General features: G+C 37.8%; 1 non-coding gene across 1 annotated transcript; it reads left to right on the forward strand.

The window, feature by feature from the left end:
* Window positions 1-10026: 10026 nt before the first annotated feature.
* Window positions 10027-10098, forward strand: trnaa-cgc. The gene has a single exon. It is a non-coding gene; the product is annotated as a tRNA-Ala (tRNA).
* The last annotated feature ends 397 nt before the right edge of the window (window positions 10099-10495 follow it).

A 10495-nucleotide genomic window follows, 5' to 3' on the forward strand; every position in this document is an offset into this window, starting at 1 on the left:
TACAGTTGCAGAACCGTTTACAAAATGACATGAACAATACTCGGTCAGAGAAGAAACTTGACAGAGTCAAATTTAGTTTCGGACACAAATTTGATTGTTTTCAATATTCTACAGTCTTCCTGAATGATTCACTAATGACGTATTAACACTGTCCACCATTATTAACTTCAGCGAGTTTCTCACCTAAGGTTATCAGGGGCTCAGGTCTTGCCTAACAATGAGAAGTGTACAGAGGTTTAAATAATTACTCCACTAAAAAACAAATAGATTAGAAAGGTCAGAGTGGTCACTGGAAACCAGTGGCATGTGACCTGCAGCTTCCTCATTGCCTGCCCTGTGTGCAAACCCAGACATGGATGGTGTGGGCCAGTGATCCAGAAATCAACCCAATTATCAAACCGAGTACAATCATCTCCTCCTTGTGCCCTTATCAAATTCATGTAGACTATTACGTAAAACACACCTTATGTTTCTACTCTCGTGTCCTGAAGCGTAGACTTTAAAACTGATCCCTCTTTTGTGCTAGATAATATCAAGTTGTAATTAGGACGACTGAGGATCTTGTGGGATACTTCCGAAATTTATATCCGTCCTGTTCTAAATCTGTTGCATGGGTTTTCTGCAGGACCAGTGAGAAGCAATGTTATTGTGATAGTGATGTAGAATAGAGCTGGAAAATGTCCCAATCTTCACTCAGTAATGAGACAGTCTATATTTTGTATCATGTGAATTTACATTTACTTCCCTCTTTAAAAAGAATCTTCATTTCTGTTACAGTCCTATCATCAAAAAGGCAGGCTGTGAACATAAAGAAAATGTATAAATAGCCAAGAACTAGGAAGTGGGCGAAAGCTACTTTGGTTCACTTGTCTGGAACAGAGTACTCACAGGATGGGAGCTATGTACTCAGCTTAGCTCAGTTGGTCCTATTCTTGACCCCAAAGGTCCCATTTCGAGACATAAGTTCATCATCTTGGCTGACACTCCATGCAGTATTGGGGGAACTGCTACATTATCAGTGGTGGTGTCTTTTGGATGAGACGTTAAATCGAGTACTGGTACGGTTGTTCTTCAATGGATATTAAGATCCGATAACTGTTCAAAAAGAGAGGGAGCTTTTCCTGGTCGACTGGTTAACAATCCGCCAGATAAAACTTAACCATTCAGTTCACGGCCAGCTCACAGCTGTTTGCTGGATATGAATGAAATAGCTGCTATGTTTGCCTGGAAAAACAGTCACTAGACTGGACATTAATTGTTATAAAGCACTTTGAGACATTTCATGTAACAACTTTTTCCTTTCGTTCTTTCTTTCTCCAGGCATGACACATTATATCACAACTTCATTATCATTACCCGACCTTCAATTTCCTCAGAATGTTTTACTAATATGTTTAACATTTATATATCAAATGCTTTTAAAAAGTAAAACAAATAACATAAGCGACAATAAATTCTTTGTTTTAAGCCACTGAATTGAAAGCCCTAACTTTTAGGGTCCTCATTAGCTGTAGTTCTTAACATTTTGTTTTGCACTCCCATTCCTTGACCTCTCAGAGTGGACACTGTTTGCTGTAATCAGTCCCAAACTCAATGTTCAATATTTTGGGCATTGGACCCATCTTTATTTTGGGATTGTTCAGGGCTGTCAGAGCTTAATTAACTTGTTCTAAGCAGGAGCCTGTGTCACGAGATTGGTTTCCTCTTCATTTCATCGTTCTTTTAATTTAATTCAAGTCTTGTACATCCAGAGGGGGCAATTTGTTGCTTTGTAACACTCTGATCTCCCAGTTTTGTAGGTTGTTCCGTTCCCTTTTTCAGTCCTCCCTCAAGTGTGAGCCATTTGCAGAGGTCAACCTGCTCCCGCACCTTCACCTTTACTGAACCAGCCAATGGTGGACTGGCTCCCCAAAAGGGCTCAGGATTATCTGGTAAAACAGGGGCCGATTCAGCATAAAACCACTTCTTCTTCTCCTGATGTGATAAGCACTATACAACTGCAATTTGTTGTCGTTGTTGTTGTCGCTTATCGGGGAGGTCAGGCTCTAGGTGATGATTGGCTGGTCTGAACTGTCACTCGACTAGATGTTATATTATGGGTTGGTCAGTATCAGGACCCAATCACTCTGGAACCAGTCACAGGGGCGCTCGGGAAAATTCCCGATTTCCCATATAGCCAGTCCATCCCTGGAAGAAGCCAGCTGGAAATGCACATGTTTGGCCCTATGGTACCTTCTCTGATTATGTTTTCTCCGTTAGGAGTGCCCAGCATGCACGTTTGTTCAGCTGTCTAGTTTAACTGCCTCTCAATAATGAGGCTGAGAATGGAACCCAGTGGTATGGAAAAGAAGAGAAACAAACCACAACCCACCTCTCCCATGACAGCGCACTTTGGGGCTCCAGCCTCCTGAATCCTGTGTCTTTAACCTTGTTTAAAAGAGGGAATTATATTGGGAATGGAGGGCAACAAAATTCCTCTCGTCATTAATTTTAGTGACTTTTGACTATGTGCTCCAGAATAGGGCAAATCCCATTACAAACGTACAATGGTACAGTTACTAGCGAAAGAATTTACACCCTCACACATTTTTTCCCACTACAACATGCCCAGCGTTTTGTGGTTCATCTTTTCTAGCAAAAATCCAGACTGCACAATACGCTACCGTATATCCTGTGAAGCTGGTTGAGGCTACCTCTTGACATGAAAGGGGCAATATCAAATGAAAGAATATTTATACATATTCAAATATCATATACTCTACATTAATCAAGATGTTTACAATAATTTAAGTGCTGAGAATAATTTAATACCTACCCCAATTTCAGATCTAATTAAGCGCCTATAAATCAATTAAGGTAACTTGAGTAATCCATCCTAGGTAAAGTAATAGTCTTAAAACATCTCAATGGTAAACTGAAAATTTCACTGTATGACTTTACGCTAGCCTGAAGTAATGCAGCTTGCATAACTGCATGTATTGCTTCTAAATCTTTATCATTTTTTCCATTTATCAGGAAATTTACATTGAAATACATTGTGCTTTTAGAGATATGCTAATTTCTGAGTATACTAAAAANTATATTTAAAGTTTACCAAAATATTGACTAAAAAAGCATAAACCGAGAAAGGCAATTCAGCCTTATTGAGTAATGATATTACTGTAGATAATTAAAAAAACTATCCTATCACAATAAGAGAGGAGAGAAGAAACCGGGATAAAGTTGCCAAAAACAATCTCTAATTTACATCCATGTGCATGTTTTGTTTTACTTTGGATAAACTTCTTTCTCTTCTGCTCCCCACATTGTGACAAAATAACCAAGGAAAGTCAGGGTAAAGTCACTATTTGCCGACACAAGCCAGCTTTGGGAAGAGAGCGTCCAAGGAGAAGGAGACAATTATGTTTTTTCCCTATTTGCCAACTCCAAAAATCACACAGAGACTAAACAGCATGGGGTTTGGAGTCAGTAAGTTTAAGAACATTGAATTTCAAAGCAAATTTAGCTGAATTCAGCATATTTTTTCCACATCTTATAAAATAACATTAGTTTCCTTACCTTTCATTACGAATACCAAAAAAAAACTTTAGTTAAGTTAATTTGCAAATTATTTTAAACCATTATAGACACACAAACAGGAGCAGACTATCTTTGAGTTCCTTCAATCCCAAATAAACAGAATGCACATATATACAAGGCGATCCTGTGACAGGATTTGACCTATAAGAATGGTAACATGTGTAATCTAAGTAAACACAGATATTGTCAACCAAGTCCCAACATTCAGTCAAGAGGATAGAATAGATTGGGTATATGAAAAATTGCTTTTGTTTTTTACTTTTCTTTTCAGTTAAATAGTTAAATTGAGATATTCTCTGAAGTGAAATAAGCAATTTGGCTGTGACCTGTCCTGCTGAGTGCCAGTATATTAGCATCTGTTTATTACCCATAGGAGTCTGTCTTTGATCAATCACCTATTACTCATTTTGTCAGGGCTGTATTTTCAGTTCTGAGGTTAGGTGTCACTGCTGTGCATCACAAAATTAATTTTTATTTTCCTATGAATAATCTTTGCCAAGACCTATGAACATTACCTTCAAAATGACTCTCTCCCGCTGCTAGAAGTAACAGGGAAGATGGGATCTGCAAGCTGTGTCAGGAACCACCAACATTATTATTAAAGCATATGTGTCATTCCAGTGGCCCCTCAGAAAATAGTTCCACAATCTGTAAGCCTGCCCACACCGTCTCCGTAGTGAGAGCTAGAGAGTCACCTCCAATACTAGACAGCTAGTGGTCGTGGCCAGATTTGCACAACCAGCAGATGATATGTTGTTATCAATGCTGATTTGTACTATCGCAATTTTGCAAACTCAATTTTTATGCTCATGTTCAAATGGCAACACAGAAAAATCAGTTTCCTTGTCTTCTGGTATAAGAAGGATTTTTGACACAGAAGATATGCCCATCCCTCAATTAGATACATACTGTTATATGACTCAGAATTCCTGCAAAATATCAAAGATATTATCCGACTTCATCAAACGCTAGAATACAGGCTACAACAGGTTGCTGGAGGCAAGAATTGTAAACCAGGTTCATTTTGTTAAAAAGTTTGCATTCCGAAAATACATATTGGGGTAGTGATTAATTCAGTGTAAGACTACAACCTCTTTTCATGTTTCATTCACAAATAGAAGGACAAGTAAGTACATTATTCCATTCTTCTTAGAAATTTTGAAGCTTTGAACCTGATCCTTTTCATCATTTGTCTCAACGAATATGTCATTGTTAAAGGCCAGTCACAACATATCTCCAACTGGCTGATCTCTTGTGTAAAAGGACAAAGGTCACATCTAACAGAAGGAAAGGAATCCGAATAAATCGCTAAATAAACATTTCCATTTATAATTATAAATCAGACTCACAAATCAAAGAAATGTGCAGAGTATATTTGTTGAGCTATCAGAAATAACACAACGCAATACAAATTTACATTTATATAGCTCTTTTCACATCAGGAGGATGTTCCAAGGCCCTGAACAGTCTAAGGTTTGCACCCAAGCTGGGGTGGTGAGCTGGGGGGGCAGGGAGGGCAAGTGGGGGAAAGATAGCGGAAGGTGTGTTCAGAGACTCTACAATATGCTAACTTGAAAACATTTGCATATTCTACTTAGAGTGTGTTTAACTAGGTTTTCCCTCTAAATCAAGGTAGGTTTATGAAACTTGGAACCTGAGATTCAAAAAGGAGACAGCTAAATAGACCTTTCTACAACTCAAATGAAAAATGGTTTTGTTTCAGGCTAAGCAGCATTGTATTCCTTTAGCAAGAATTACAAAGAATTACAAGGTGGTTGTAATGATCATCATTAACATCCAATATTACATCCTCCAAGTGGATTAGCTAACTATATTGCCTCCTTTTCACACTTGCCTGCACTATTCCCAACCAAGACAAAAATATCAACAACCTTGGGCTCCCAGTCAACTGGGTGAAGCATTTTGTAAGGTCTTCCTGATGTGAAAGGAGCTATATAAATGCAAGATGTTGTCTTGAAAAGGCCAAGACCAACACAAAAAGATTGAGCTACGAAAGGGGCAACAAAGTTCCAAGTATAATTCCTTAGTGGGTCTGTTCTGGACCAAAAAAAAGAAATAAATTACAATGTACAGGGGGTTTACCCAAGTTGTTCACATCAACTGAGAATGAAAAGAAGGATTTACAGCCCAGGTGAAGCATGTACAAATTTTGAAGACTTTGTTTAAAGACAACTGGTTGCACCAACTACCATTTTGAGGTAACATGTAACGGTTGAAATAGCATGGAGGAAGCCAGCTGTCACTTTATCCATATATCTCCTGCAGCTCAATAGACCACAACTTGAAGCCCTGGACTGCATTCAGTTGGCTGATTTCACCAGGGTTGGTTGTTGGAAACCTAAAATTGGCCTCAGCAACACTAAGCTACAAAGGAGGAAAAAAATGAACTAAAATAGGTGTTTCCCATCACTATCAAGTGATTCATTTTTGAAAAGGGCATGTCTCTGTGGCTATCAGTTGAGAATAAAAAAGGGCTCAGCTCAGGCTGTTCAACTGTAATGCCCTCTACAGTTGAACAGCCTGCTGGCATGTATTATCTTAGATCATACTTGCGAAACCTTAGGCAAGTTTCCTTATTCCACACACCTCTGTTTACCTAACAGTAAGTAGGAATACGGTTGTTAGTCGATTGGCAGATCGCTTTTCCAGGGGCAAAAATCCATTCACAAAATAAAAACAAAGATTAATAATAATTTGGTCACTCAATCCACGACTGTTTGTGGGACACTGTTGTGTGCAATTGGCTGCTGTGTTTCGCCCACAAAATATACAGTCAATTCACTTTACAGTATATTCTGTGAAACACTTTGAGATGTCTTGAAGACATGATAAGGTGCTATATCAAATGCAAGGATTATTATTATTGAGAGATGATCACTTGAACAAGGTAACGGAGGGTAACTGGCACACTTACTGCTTTGGACAAGGAAATGTTTTTGCTCAAAACACAGGTATCACCTATTTTATTAATCGTGTTTACTGCACTAAAAAAAGGTGAGTTAACAAAAGTCAGTTAACTTGTTTATATGAAGTATTCAGCTCTACTGGCCTTGAAGGAGAGAGAGAAAAAAAATCAAAGCTGCAGTTAGTGTGTTAAAATGTAAATGATACAGAGACTGAAACATGACCCTTTAGCGAGTAACGTGTTAGTAATTCATTAGGTGCATTCCCCACCCCAGTGATATAATGCTCTATCTTTTTATTTAAATGTCTTGTGAGTCTTGAGTTATGCTTGAGATTAGTTTCTAAATTGCTTATAATAAAAATGTGAGTCTCTGAACACTATTTTTAAACACATTTTGAGACTTTTATTATGTGATTATGGCTCATTAATTAGTGATTAATGGGTAGACTGAAGGCACAGGAGCGTAGAGTAATTTTATATCCCTGGAGTGCAAAGGTACTCAATTATAAGTGGAAGTATTAATCTTTAAAAGGAAATGTTGTACCATAGGAATGAATGGAAGATATCTGTAGATAGATCAAACTTGCTGCTGAAAGATTTGCCCTTAAGTGGTTAAACCAAGAATTAGGACAATTTTAGGTTATATTTTAGCCTTTATGTCACTTCCAGTTTACAAAAATATAGGAAAAAACTTTGCACAATGGAAAATTCAGCAATATTGATGAATTCAGGATGTGCAAAACTGCCCATAAGCATAGATCTTTATTCAGGAACCTAAGTAAACACTATCAAGTGAGAAACACCAGATATTTTTGTGTAGTTTTTCTTTTTCTTTTCTAGACTATTTCTAGAAAATAAAATGATAGCAATTTGCCACTAATTTCAGCAGCACAGACTTACTTATCTCCAGAATTTTACACATGAGCTCTAAGAGTTTCAGTCTGAATTTTAAAAACAATTTTTACCTTCTGAAGGTGCTGACTCTTTGCTGGGATACAAATCTATAAGTTTACAGTAAATCTCTTGAGTGGCCTTTACTTTATGTGTGAGGCTGGATACCATGTTGGGTGGGTGGGGGAAACACAGTCATGATCATGATCACCGGTCATACACTTTTAAGCAATAGTCATTGACTGCAATCAGGAATGGGAATCTCACATGATTCTTTCCTCCCAAGCCTAAGGATGACGAGGACAAATGAAATGCCCTAACTCCTGTCCTGGCAAAGTAAGAATTATGAATAAAAACCAGTTTAGAAAGCTGAAAAGTATTTATGCATAATGCAATGGCAGCATTTGGACAATCACAAATCATATTATCATATTTTACCAATATTATTATCCTTTCCACCTCTAGCTCTCAGAGCACATTATGCCTGAAACAGACAAAGTATCCACCAGTTTGCACTGTACACCTTAAAAAAGATTTACAAATTTTAATAGTTTACAATTTGCAAAGAAAATTTGCTTCTGAAATAATAAAATCATTCCTTTTTTAAGAAAATTGAATTTTAACATTAGGTATAAACTTCCAAACATTGCTCTATTGCAGGCTATAATGCGGAAATAATTTACCTCTACCCTTTACCATAATTATATCACAGATAGCTCTACAAAATCTTGCTTTGGAAGGATTGGGAAATGAAGCATCCCATGAACATTTGCAGGTGTCTGTCCGATTCTACAACCTGCTTTTTTTTAAACACATGCCTATTTTTATGACCGTTTTTTCTAAGTATTCATACACATTATTCACTGGAGTTAATGAAAAATTACAGCTGCTGCAAATGAGCTTTTTTTAAAAAAAATTCTGATGTCTGTGTTCTCGCCACCTCATAAAGCTGCTCCATTTTACTGGGGTAGTTTTACAAGCCAGCAGGTGGGAAAAAATTACTTTCACTGCCTCAACTGCTCTTGCCATCCTGTGTAGCTCCATCCTCACATGTGTGGGATGTATTTAATAGCAGCCAATGTAGGCAGCAGGAAAAGTGCTGAATAGAAGAGTAAAGTGACCTTTGGAAAATAGCATCAGGTTCTGAATAGGGGTCTATAAACCAGTTTAACATTCAAGATTCTGTATTGTTGCCTCTCATCTTAGTCTAAGATCTGAAGCGATTGCGAAATATCATTTTTCTTCAAAACTAATTTGGAACTGGAAAGAAATAGAATGCAACGTGGCATAATTTTAGCGAAAGGTATCTATCAATAGATAATGCCCACATATTTATCAAGTATATCTTGTAAAGACTTGCAAGTGTGCAATTGGCTGCCTTGTTTCGCCCCCAAAATACAGTCAGTCCACTTTATATATTCTGTGAAGCACTTTGGGCCGTCTCAACAACATAATAAGGCGCTATGTCAAATGCAAGGATTATTATTACAACGGAACCTTACCTATCCATAGACTTCACTTCCCTTGGCAGAGGTTTCATATTGGCAGTAATGAAGGCTCTGTTATGTCGGAATAGCATTTGGAAGCTGAGACTCCATAGCTGGATGGGATGGGAAACACCCAGGTGATAGCTGGAGCTGAGTGGATTATCATTATCAAGATTCTGCTGTATCAACCTTTTGAATTCCTGGGTAAGACCAAAATTTTGAGGTGAGCGTATAAAAGATACATGGGAAATTCATACAAGTGTACCAGCGATGAATTTATGAGAATAGGCTTGCAAAATTAGGGCTATTTTCTTAGGAAATGAATGGATAGGAGAGGATCTCATAGATGTCTTCAAAATTCTGAACGGCTTTGAGAAGATAAATAGTTAAAGATTATTCTTGTTGGTTGGTAAATCGGTAACCAAGGGGCATAAGGTCAGATTGTCATTGGAAAAGATAAGGGTGCAGTTAGAAGACACTTTTTTACATAGAGGGTTGTTAGAACAATGGAATGCTTTGCCACAAGTAGCTTTTGAGGCTGAGTCCATAAAAAACATTTAAAAGGGAACTGCATAAACATTTGAAAATTAACAAAGTGTATTGCGAGGGAGCAGAGTGGAGTCCTGTAACTCAGTGATTAGAGCACTCGCCTCACAAGCGAGAGGACCTGGGTTCGATTCCCGGCACTTTATTCCTGGTGTTTTCTGAATGGCCAGTTATGCTTTTGGAGAAAATAACACATTGTGGAGAAAATAAATTTGTGTTCCAGATGACACCAACCAATGCACCCTCTCCATGAACAGATTAGCGAAAGCAAGATCCAAAAGATAAAAACGGTATACTATAAAAGATTCCAGAAACTATAAAAACTGTGATGAGGAGTATAACTGGGCAGTGTAATCAATGGCATTGCTGAAGTGTCGGTCTATATCACAGGGGGAGCATGTCCCTATGTCCTTTTTGGGTGGAACCAGCAAAGGTGTGAAATCCTTTTGCAGTTTGGCAGCAACATCTGGATCCCAGATTTCTTATCATCAACAACTCTGTTATGGTTTCCCCAATTCGCCAGATGCTTCAGTCTGGCCTGTTTCACACAGGAAAGTTAAAATATAGTTTAAAAAATGGTGTAGTGCACATTTGTGGAGTCCTGTAGCTCAGTGGTTAGAGCGCTCGCCTCGCAAGCGAGAGACCTGGGTTCGATTCCCGGCAGGGCGAAACCTTACTCCATATGCCTGATAATAATCCTTCAAAAAAAATTGGTCACTTCAATCCACGACTGTTTGTGGGACACTGCTGTGCACAATTGGCTGCCGCGTTTTGCCCACAAATATACAGTTAATTCACTTTACAGTCTATTCTGTGAAGTACTTTGAGATGTCTAGAAGACGTGATAAGGTGCTATATCAAATGCAAGGATTATTATTATCATTAAACTTAAATCAACAAAGTTAGAAGAGAGAGAAATTGAACAAGAAAGTGGGAGAAATCAGAAATTAGAATTAAAATCAGAAAGTAGAATTAAAATAAAACTCCTTTTATTTATATTTTATTATTATAATAATAAAATTCACTGCTGGCCTGATTTGCATTATTAATGCAACTCATGGATCTT

This window comes from Callorhinchus milii, unplaced genomic scaffold (assembly GCF_018977255.1).
Source record: "Callorhinchus milii isolate IMCB2004 unplaced genomic scaffold, IMCB_Cmil_1.0 Scaffold9, whole genome shotgun sequence".
Lineage (NCBI taxonomy): Eukaryota > Metazoa > Chordata > Chondrichthyes > Chimaeriformes > Callorhinchidae > Callorhinchus > Callorhinchus milii.